We start from the raw sequence: 11,525 nt of genomic DNA on the forward strand, positions 1-11,525 counted from the left end.
TGAGAATTTGTCACTAAGTGGTGTAAGGGTATGTGGGAAAAGGCTCAGCAGAGCCCCGTGTCCCCCCCGTGCTGGAGCTGGTCTGAGCTGTCTGCCGGCCGAGAGCCACGCTATGGGGTGTAACGAGGGGGCTGGATTAACTGCACCCGTGCCTGTAATTAGCTGCAGAGTTTAAGGGGAGTGTGGGAAACTGGGAGCCAGGTGGCAGCTCGGGGGTTCCCTTCTCCCCAGGTGGGAGCCGCTCTGCTTTCTCCAGCACGGAATTCCTTTCCTACGGCACGCACGGTCCCGTACATCTTCGTAGAGCTTTAATCTGCCCTGCTGGCGCCTGTTAGTCTGATTTCACTACATTTGCTTTAATTAAACAATTTTGTCTCTTTGACCGTAAGCAAACCACGGCGGTTGAGCCGAGCGGGTTTGTCGGTGTGGTGGGGGCTGCAGAGGGGCAGCCCCATGGGCAGGGGGCTCGGGGGGGTGGGACCGAGCAGAGCACCTCAGCAGAGGTGCAGAACCGGAGCTGGGGCCGTGCACGGTGCTGCTCGGCGTTAAAACCACATCCCTTGGAAATGCTGCCGCCGCTCGAACCCGGGGCAAGTGCAGGAGCAGCGTCTGCCCCCCCCCCAGCTCTGCCAGGCAGGGGCTGGGATGGGGCCGCTCCTTGGGTTCACGCTTGTTAATGAAGTTGTCCCCGCTAATGACAATAAACTTGTAGGACCGCGTGCCTCGCATGCAACCTGTTCTTCTCTTCCCATTTCATTCATGTCAGGAAGAACATTGGATTCCAGTAATGATATAATTAATTCACCCTAAAAATCTCGTCTCGCATCTCATCACCGCAGCGCACAGGGAAAAGATGGGGAAGCGCATCCCGGGGTTTCAATAACTCTCGGGACCGCTGTGCCCTCTCAGAGCAGGCGCGACCCTTCGGGGACCGGAGCATCGCTGATGCTCTGCCTTGGGCAGCCTCAGTCTCTTCAATCTGCCTCTCGCCTCCGCGGGCTCCTGGGTGGCTGGTGGGTGCTGGTGCCGGTGGATCCGGCTGGGCTCCCGAGGCTCCGCAGCGGCTCTTTGAGCTCATGTAGCAGCAGGTACTGAATTGTCTGGAGGTGAGGGCAGGGATGCTCCGCATCACTCCCAGGCACTTCAACCAGCCCCCGAAGGCTTTCCACGGCCCCCTTTGGTTCTGCTCATGCTTTGCCTCTCCGGGCGTCTGTGTCCCGGTGGGGTTTGTAGCGGTTGCTTGAAGGCACCCAGCACGGCACCAGCTGCCCCGGCACCGTGGGATATGGGCTTCCGTCAGCTGGGAGCGATGCCGAGAACATGGAGCGATGCCGGCACGTGCTGCGGTGCCGCTTCGGCACCTTTCTCTGCCCTCCCCGGCTGCGGCTGCCCTGCGGGGAGGTGATGGGGATGGCTCCCGCTCCCTCCATGGGCTGCTCCCCGGGAGCTTTGCCGGCCAGCGCTGGCATTTCCCAGCCTGAGCAGGGTGGGTGGAAAACCCATCAAAATTCATTTGCTTACCCAGACGGGGGCTGTCGCGGCTCCGCTGCTGCGGCGGCTGAACTTTTACCCATCCTCAGAACAAACAGCCTTCCCAGGGCTGCGTCCGGGACCGGGGGGAGGCGGGAGCCGGCAGAAAGCCCGGACTGATGCTGGCACACGGCTGCCTGAGCTCCTTCCCGGGGGAGCTGTGCTGGCACCGCCGGGTCCCCGGTCCTCAGCTCTGGAGGTTACACCAGGGTCTCGGAGGTGAGGGGCTGGGGGGGCATTGCAAGACCAGCAGCAGGGGAGCAGTTAAATCAGCCCCCAGCCCTGTTATGCCTGGGGCAGGGCAGAGCTGCTAAAAAATGGCAAGCAGAAATGAGAAAATAAATTTAAAAAAAAAAAAAAAAAAAAAGAAAGAAACGGAGTTGGGTGCAAAAGCCCTTACAGCAGCAAAATGCCCTTTCAGGCTGGGAAATGGGCCCCCGAGATGCCCGGGCTTCAGCAGGGTCCTCCTCGGGCTCAAACTTTTAAACCCAACTTGTTTTTCCCATTATGAGGACAAAATTGCGACTGCCTGAGCAACCCCTAATTAAACAAAGGCTCACCACAATATTTGCTGGGAGCTCGCCAGCCTCGTAATACGACGTTACCGGGTATCTTTATTAGCTGAAATGAGTATTTAGAGTCTCTGCCAAATGGAAAGCTGATAGACTTGTTGGAAAGTGGCACTGCAGCATCGAGCAAACCCTTCTGCAACCTGCCGGTGAGGTTTGGCCGCGGTGGAGGGCGGCTGCCGGAGCCCTGGGCGTGGGAGGGGGCCGGGAAGGTGCCCAGTGTCATCCCCCCGCAGTGCGGCACCTTCTTAGGGCAGACACGGGGTCCCGCTGATGGAGCCGTGCATTGCCTGTGGCTGGCGTCGGCCAAGCGACGGGGACACGATCGCAGCCGGGAGAGGCCGATCTGGCGCTGGGGCTGTTACTGAAGCTGATTAACTTCTGCAGTGCCTAATTGCAGGCTGAAGGAGCGGTGCCCAGAGCCATGGGGAGCTCCTGAACGAGCCCCTGCGCAGAGCACTCTGGACACGGCAGAGGGCAATTATGTCCTGGAACATAATTTCATTATCAATTAATCAACGACACATGGAAGGACGGTTACACTAGGAATTTATTGGCGGACGGTCTCTGCTCCGGGTGCGGCTGTCGGTGCTGCCGGAGCCCGGGGTGACCGGCAGGCTGATGCCATGCTTGGAACAGCGACGGGGGGGAATCTACCGCTCCATTGGCTCCGTAAAAACTCCTGTGAATTCCCCTAAGAGCCAGAGAAGGGGTGCAGGGCAGCCCTCGGGGCGGCTGCTGGCACCCAGGGTTAAGGGATCAGTCTCTCCACCTAATGGATCAAAAAACTTTGGTGTTATAATGTATCGCCCTGGCATTTCCAGCTGGAAGTGTTTTGATTCTCAAGTCTGAAATGAGTTTTTATTTTGAAATGCATTATTCATTTTCTTTTGAAAGGTCAAAAGTCTAAATGAAACGCTTTAATTCACCTGGGATGAATTTATAAGTTTCTGTCTTTGGCAGGCACACGGTAACTCAACCTGCCGGCTGCGTGCGCCGCGTCGGGCAGTGCTCGGGCAGTGGGATCCAGGGGCCGCGGATGCGGCCCACGGCGGGATGCGGCACACCATGGGATACGGCACAGCGTGGGATGTGGCACACTGCGGGATGCAGCACACAGTGGGATGTGGCACACCGTGCGCTGCGGCACAGGGCGGGATGCGGCACAGCACAGGCACTGCCATGGCCGCTGCCAGGCCACTGGTGGCTGCGTGGGAGCCGTGTGGTGGGTTGTCAGCTCCAGGTGACTTTTCTACCTCTCAGAGTGCTGCTCTGCTCACTTCGATGCATGCAATGCAAAACATCACATAGATATTAGAGATATTTACATTTATGTATGTTAGATGCAGATGCAGCAGCTTTGTTTGTTTTTTTTCAAGTCACCTTTAATGAGGTTGCACAAACCATCTCCAGCTGCAGGGTCAGTAATTCCTCTCTCCGGTTCCGCACATCTCTTCCTTTCTTAATTTAACAGCGCATTTCGCCCGAGGGAAGGCAAAAGCCCTCCTGTGCCCCGTGGCCCCGGCTGCCCTCGGAGGAGCTCTTCGGGGGGCTCGGCTGACGGCAGAGCGTCCCCAGCTGCCGGCTCTCCCCATCGCCCTCCTCGGGGACAGTCCCTCTGACTGCACGGGGAGCGCGAAAACCTGCCGGAAAGCAAGGAGAAGGCGTGGGAGCCACCGGCCAGCGTTGCCAAAGACCATCTCGACGTTCTCGTGCCATGAGTGGGACAAGTGACCTTTTCCGCCCCGCCTGCGCCCGCGCCGAGCGGCTGGGCACTGGGGGAGCTGCCGGGCGCTGGCAGCCTTTATTTCGGCGCAACTTGAAATACTTCGCTCCGTATTAGAGAAAGCGTTTCAGAAAAACCTGTAGAAGTTTTCTCTGGGGAGCTGCTGGGCTTCACGGGGAAGAAATAGTTGCTGCGGGTAATTATGGATTAGCTTTAAGGCAAGCGAATGACTCCAGAGGTGACAGAGCACCGCGGAGACGGGTGGTGGGCTACCCTCTGGGCTATTGGCAGGGTCAGGCGAGCCGAGCCCGGGCTCTGCCCTCCCCTTTCCTCGGGCTGGTTTTCCAGGCACCACGTCGCCCCAGGGAGGGGCCCGGCACATTGTCTTTTAGAAACAGCTTCCTTTGAAAAGCTTTGTCTTCAAGGACTGATAATTTTCCTATCTGAGAAGGAAGGAAGGAGAGGTTTTTCCAAGAGGACGTGAGCCTGGAGTCGCTGCGGCTGCTGGCACCGGGACCAGTGGATGTCCGGTGGCTGAAGCCAGATGCGATTCCTGGTGCTCACCTTCCAGAGGGAATGTGCTAAGGAATATTTATGAGGCCAATTACACTTCTCTCTTGTCCTCTGGAAGTTCAGGCCCTGCACTTCTCCAAAGGGAGGTGTAAGATGTTCTTCCGCAGAGAAAAATCCCCTTTCGGTGATTAACACGTGGCCCAAATATGGCGCAGCAGTGGCAGTGCCGGAGTTCGGGAGGTTTATTCCCCATTTCTCCCACATGTCTTCCTGAAAGCACGCCACCGACTTGATAAAAACCTGATTTAATGGTTAGAAAACCCAGAGATAAAGCTGCTCTTAATGGATTTCTTTAAGATCAAGGCTGTCAAATACCAGGCTCAAAATCCTTTCTACAAGAGCAACTATATTAAGTGCACTCAATCAAAACCAGGCTGAAGGTTCCATAAGTGAAACAATGGCTGTAGGAAATGCATTTTATTAGCGGCTCCGGCAGAAAGGAGGGCTGGCAGAGGAGATGAAAAGCCTCCGAGCCGCGGCTGCTGCGCTCCCATCCAGCCGGGATGGATGAGATGTGAAGGGCATTTTCAAAACACGTCCTCGCTCTCTAACCAGGTCCTCTTGGGAGGAGGGTGACGGGAGCCATTCCTCCGTCTCCGAGCTGGAATGTCCTACCCCGGTGGGCTCTGCCTGGGGGCAGCTGGATGCTCCTGGGCAGCCTCTCGGCAGCCGGGGCTGGAGCAGCCGGACCCGGAGCGAGGGGGTCCCGATCCTCACAAATACACTGCAAAATCCACCGGGAGAAATGTCGGCTGCTTCCCTGTGGTGCTCATCCCCAGCCCGGGTTGAAGTCGAGTTCACAATGCTCCGGGGGATTTTTGGGGTCTCTGATGGGCCTTTCCGCAGCCGTGGGGTGAAGGGGCTGCTCTGTGCGGTACAGACCAATGCTTAAGGGCGGAGTAGTTTTTGATGGTAATTTGAGCGGCATAATCAGAAATGTGTAGCATTTATAAACTGCTGGGTGTTTCAAAATAATTTCCCTTCTTTCTGTCCCAGGCTTGACATTTGGTGGAGAACGGAGGCTTTGCGTTAATTTATTGTGCAGAGGCGGGACGCGGCGTCCACCTTAGTGAAAGTCAAAGGCACGGAGCGTTTGCCTGTTATTTCCAAATACTCTTAAGCTTTTCCACTAAACTCTGTGGCTGCTGTAGGCGATGGAAGGCACCTCAGGCAGGACGACTCCTGCTCCTGCAGCAGCTCCCGTCGGATGGCATTCGTGGGAGCGAGACCAGATCACTTGGTTGTTGGTGGGACCCCGGCGTGGAGGCGCCAAAGGAGGTACGGCAGGCTGTGCCCCGAATTCATGCTTAGAAACCTTGATTTTAGGGATGCAACGGGCCAAGCACTGACAGCCGTTCATCACCTCCCAGCCCGGACTGACGCTGGATTCTTGCCCTGCTTTCCTGCGGCTGGTCGCCCCTCTTCCTGCTCATCCGGGAAGTGTTCGATGGAGATGCCCCAAGGCTCCTCCCGGGGATGTTGTTTGCAATAAGACCCGTTTATTAGTGACGGTAAATCTATTCGGCTGGTAGCTGGTGCGTGAGAGTGGACTGTGCCAGGAGGTACGGCTTATCAAATGTCACGCAGATCTTATCTCGGGGGAAACATACTTCAATAATTAAATTAAATGAAAAGTCCTGGAATAAAAGCCTGGGAGGCTACGGCCTTCTGTTGATCTCCAAAATACACATGGAGAGGGAGACAGGGACGGGAGATGCCAGAGGGCTAGGCTGGGTCTCCGCTAGTTTTACTGTGCATCGCCGTCTATCATGGAGCTTTTTATACTTCCATGCTTTGTATTTTCTCCCTAAAAGGTGTCTCCTCTCTATGGAAAGGCCAGACCTGCAAGTTCGCTGAAACCCTACCCTTGCTACCCAGAGTTACAGCACATGTGGTTATCCATCGTGCACTGGATGGGCCAGGCTTCGCTTTTACGGCTGGAAATCTCTCAGAATTTCTGGTGAGTCACCTCTTGGCATCTGACACGTCGTCACCCGGGGTGCCGGGAACAGCAGTGCCCTGCCGTTACACCCGCTTTGCTGGAGAAAGGCTGTAAAAGAGAATTGATCACAAAAGCTGTCCTCTGCCGTCAGCACGGGTTTAGGCTCCCCTTGGGACGGAGGTTAACATTTGCATCTGCTGCCGAGGGATAATGCCGGGATTACCCGCTGCCAGCCCTCGCCTGGCTGCCTGGGTGTCAGCTGCAGGTGGGGGGTCTCTGCCTGGGCTCCCCCTGCCCCCGGTGCCATCCCGGAGCCCCCCCAGATCTGCGGGAGGGAAGCCCCTGCTCCGCTGTGGGGGTCTCCAGCTGGAGCCCGTTGGGTGATGGGTGCTTGAGCATCACCAGTGCCCCCAGGCTCCGGCTCTGTGCGGCTCCTCATCCCTTCCTGTCCCATCCCATCCCATCCCACCTCGTCCCATCCCACCTCGTCCCATCCCGTCCCATCCCATCCCATCCCATCCCAGTTAATTGCTGGTCATTAACTCCAGCACTGGCAGACTGGAAATAATTCACCTCACCTCCTCCTGGGCGAGCCCCGCCAGCTCTTGGTGGCGGAAGATGGGGATGCAGCTGGCGCTGGCATTTTGGCCCCTGGGATCCCTGCCCCAAAACTGGAGGCCTGCGTGTTTCTCGGGAAACGGTTTTCCAGACCTGGGGTGTTTTGCCGGGCTGGTGGACGGGTGGCTGAGGTCCCCGCGGCGTGGGGACAGCGGTGGCGTTTGTCCCCACCCGCAGTGCGTGCCGGAGGATGCTCTGAGCTCTGCCTGCGCGGACCATCTGCCCCTCGCTTCAAATTAATGAACAAATTCAGAAAGAAAAAAAAAAATAATTAAAATCTTTTCATGGGTAATTTGCGCATAGGAAAAAGGGGCCAAATGAACTAAATAAATCCTTCGCTGTGACGGGCTGGCCCAGCTCGGCTCCCTGCCTTTCGGAAGCAGGTTTTCAAGCCTAATGGTATCAGCTACTCTTTTGGCACCCATTTTCGGAGAAGCATCCCACCCCTGCTGCTTCTTAATGCAGCTCATCTCCTGCCGATTGCTCCCAGGGTCTCAGCCAAATCAGCACTTCAAATTAAAGCCTTCCCCGCCGCTCGGTGCGGGTTTCCATGGAGATCCGAGTGGATGCTCCTTCCTCCTCCGGAGCCGATGGAGTGGCACCCTCTCGGGGGGTCTGGGGGGGCCCCGAGCATCCAGGGGCTCTACAGCGGCTGGGATGGAAGGGGGTGGGATGGGATGGGATGGGATGGGATGGGATGGGATGGGACAGGATGAGGAGCCGCACAGAGCCGGAGCCTGGGGCTGCTGGTGATGCTCAAGCACCCATCACCCAACAGGCTGCAGCTGGAGACCCCCAAAGCCGAGCAGGGGCTTCCCTCCCGCAAATCTTTGGTCCTGGTGTGCTGGCGCTGCCGCAGCTCCTCTGCTTTGCCTGTAACGTGCTGGGCTTGGGACCCGTCCCCACCGCCCCGGGAGGGAGGGGACAAACAGCTCGACGGACAAGGGTTTTTCCCTGGGCCGTCTGGGAGGAATTCCCAGCACCTCTCCTTGCAATCGGCGTCTGCACCTCAGGAGAAGCATCATCCCCCTCCCCAGCTGTATGTTCGCTTGTCACAGCCGATGTCCCTTTGCTCAGTGCGTCGCTAAGCGCTGGTGTGTTCCCCCGGCTCTGCGGCTCCTGCGAGTTATTCTCGCCCATGGGAGCTGATCCCCGGCGCCCCGGGGAGCTGGGCCAGCAGAAGGGCTTGTCTTCAGGTGGGGACCGGCCCTGTTGCGGGATGGGAGTCAGGTTGATTTGTTTGTAGCATCTTTATTTAAACTATGAATAGCTTTTGTAGTCCCAAAAAAAGTTTCCCAAAAGCTTGTGCGTTGCGGAGAGCGGTTTGGCCGTCACAGGCAGTGGCAGGTTTGGTGGTGGCAATGTCCTTGTGCACGGCTGAATTAGCAAATAGCTGAGAGATCTAAGAAATGATAATAATTACAGGAGCAAAATTGTTATTAATGTACTAATTTACTTGGGAGCCAGGCTTTATGTAATTACACCCTGGGATCAAGATAAGGTTAATGCATTTACCTTCCCGGGTATTTTTAGGCCTTTTGAGTTGTTCTTTCCCCGCTGTAAGACAGGAGGGTGCGTGTTCCCGGGGATGGTGCCCCGGCAGAGGAGTCCACGTAGGGGGGGGGGTTCGCTGCTCTGTGCTAATATTGCTAACGAGGGAATTAAGAGCAGCGGCCCCCTGTGCGGCGAGCAGCCCCGGCTGCGCATCGGGGCATCCCGGGCTCGGCCGCTTCCAGGGGCCTCGCAGGGCACGGTTAAATGAGTTTTCCGTGCGAGTGCATCCGAGAGTGAGTTGACTCGGGGGGCTGCCGTTTGGCTGCCTGGAAATAACCCCCCCCACCTCCCGGCTCAGCGGCGATGCCGCAGCCGCCCAGGGGAGGCAAAGAGAGTAGTAAACTGCACCTATGCGTGCTTCAGACTTTTCAAACGCCTCTGAAACCTTCAGATGCCAGCGAAAAGCTCCTGCCTGCGAGGATGCTTCTCCCCACCTGGGCTTTTTTGCCGTGAGAAGCCGGGGGAGGGCTCGGCTGCAGCGGCGATCGGTGAGACGGGGAGTCCTTGGGCAGCTGCCGTGGACGCGGGTGCCCGGGAGGTGCCTGGCTGGGTCCGGGCTGCTCGCCCACGGCGGTGGGCAGCGGGGGGGGCCCGGGCACCAGCGAAGTGAGCGCGGGGACGCGCTGGAGCCACGCGCTGCAGCCCGGGGACAGGCGGCTGCCACCGCGCTTTTAAGCATCGCTCCGTCACGGGCGAGAAAAGGAAAAAGCAAGGCAGGATCCAGCAGACTCCAGAGTCCCCCAGGGACGCTCTGGCTTCTCCCCCAGCTCTCCCTTCGTCGCTCAAGCCCACCTTTATTAATGTCACGCTGGGAAATGTCACCGGGGTTTGCCAAGCCTCCCGCGGCGCTCGGCCCTCCCGGCTGTGCCGTCCGTCCCGGCATGCCCGCGCGGCACCGCGCCGTGCTGCTCGCTCCCAGGCCACTCGCCAGCCACCACCCAGCGTCACCGGGGATATTTCTCCCGGTGTCACACGGGGAGGACAGCAGCAAGCTGCAGAAGGTCAGAGCAGCCCTAAAAATATATTATCTGTATGCGCACGTGTGTAGTTTTGGCTTCTTCATTATTCAACACGCATGCTGCTGGTTAAAAGGCTGGAGAGACCTGAACACAGGTAACCTTTAAGAGCAAGGAAAAGGTTTAATAAGGTTACGTCAGGCCCTAGGGACGCCTCAGCTCGGCCTTTTGCTAATTTACAGGGAAATAAATGTGTGAGCGGTTGTGGGGAGCCCGACGGCTCCCCTTCCTCTGCAAAGCTTCGCTGCGGCACAACCAGACAGAAAGGGAAATCTGCCGAAGGGGAGTCGATAGAGCCGAGCAAAACCCAAAATAATTTCCCCAGAAATCAATGCGGAGATTTATTCCTGCCTTTAAATGGGAAGGGAAGCCGGTTCTGGGCTGTACGTCAGGCCCATTTAACCGCATCGTGTAAAACCATTTTTACAACAAACATAAGTTTGAGTTATGTCTGTTATTTTTGCTAACTGTTTGCACATGGCTGAATTTCGCGATGACAGAAATGAGTAACTGCACAAGGTTATGCAAATGAAGTACTTAATTAAGTAGGAGTCATACGAAATAAATTCCAGCTCCACCAAATGCCCTCTGTTTTTCCTCCGACTCTGGGTCGCTTCTGAGCGATCGGCTCCTGATTGAGAAACCCTTTTCCCGGGGGCACGTCGCTGCTTCCCTCGCTTGGGAGCAGGCTGGGAAGAGGCGTCCCCGGAGCTCCCCTGGGACGTCCCAGCCCGTCCCCTCGTCCCCAGCCCATCCCCGCCAGCACGATGCTCTGCCGAGCCACCCGCAGCTCTCCTTCCTCCGGACTCCATTAATCACCCTGGAAGGCTCCTCATACGTTATCAGGCCCAGATGTTTCTCGCTGTATGCTACAAATGTTAATTATCTCCTAATTACTTATTAGCAGAGGCTGGGCTGGCACGGATCGGGGCGAAAGCCAGCCAAGGGCATTTACAGCCCTGGGGGGTGGTACATGAACTAACAGCTGCTGCTGGCGGGGAGTTTATTGGAGTTCCTTATTATCCCCCACTCCGATTCCCAATATTTACCAAGGATTTACCTGGGGAGTCCCCGGGGATGGAGATGCCCATGGGGATGCAGGATGCGGTGGTGCAGGGCCCTCTCTGCTGGCTGAGCCCCCCGGCACCGGCGCTCTCTTGAGCCCGGCGTCGCCTGCGGCAGGTGGGACCGTACCTCTCCATGGCACTGCCATTCCACTGATCCCACTGTAACAGACGGGGCTTCGTGCGCTTGGTTCTACTGAGGGAGGAAGACGGGTCGGCACGTGGTCACCTCCAGGGCAGGGACACGCCGTTTTCCATCCCAATAGGCGCCACCCCCCCTCGCTGCCTCCCCTCCACAGTCGCTGCCTGCAAGGGCCCCCGAAAGCCATCCAGAGAAAGTATAAATATTTGTTTCGGAGCAGCTATAATTCTCCCCGCCGCAATTAGATATAAAAAGAGGGCGCCGCTTTCATTTCCAGTACGTTGTTAATGAGCGTGGGCAGGGGACGGAGCCTTCCGAGGGCAGCTGCCGGCAGAGCGATGCTGGGGGCGGGCGCGGGGCTGGGGTGGTCCTGGGGCTTGGAGGGATGCTGGGGCGGGGGGGCACGGCGTGCAGCCCTTCCCGGGGAGCGTGGGGATCCCTCCCGTTGGCAGCCACGTCACTGGCGGCCGCGGGAAGATCCGCTGGGAAAGCTCATGCTTTGAGAGGCAGCGGGTCGCTCCGGCCCCGAAAGTCAGGATGAGCTCTAGGCGAGGGGATGTGCGCCGGGATAAAAATCGCTATAAGGCAGGGAAAAGGCACTCGGGCCTTTCTTGGCAGAAATTCCCGAGTGCCGGAGTGTGGGGTGCATCAATGCCGGGAGCAGGTCCGGACCCTGCAAGCGCTTCGGCATCTGCGGGGTGTTGTCTCTGGACACATTGAGGGTTTGCGACACCTCGTCCGGAGGGTTTATGCTGGTTTGCCCGATGATTTTGCAAATACCCGTTTCCCAT

At 57.6% G+C, this 11,525-nt stretch overlaps 1 long non-coding RNA gene across 1 annotated transcript; it reads left to right on the plus strand.

The window, feature by feature from the left end:
* The first annotated feature begins 3,231 nt into the window (after positions 1 to 3,231).
* LOC134524218 (uncharacterized) lies at positions 3,232 to 6,426 on the plus strand. The gene is made up of 4 exons (XR_010073517.1): positions 3,232 to 3,324; positions 3,574 to 4,021; positions 5,395 to 5,676; positions 6,213 to 6,426. It is a non-coding gene; the product is annotated as an uncharacterized LOC134524218 (long non-coding RNA).
* The last annotated feature ends 5,099 nt before the right edge of the window (positions 6,427 to 11,525 follow it).

The sequence above is a fragment of the Chroicocephalus ridibundus genome, chromosome 16 (assembly GCF_963924245.1).
Source record: "Chroicocephalus ridibundus chromosome 16, bChrRid1.1, whole genome shotgun sequence".
NCBI classification, from domain to species: Eukaryota; Metazoa; Chordata; class Aves; order Charadriiformes; family Laridae; genus Chroicocephalus; species Chroicocephalus ridibundus.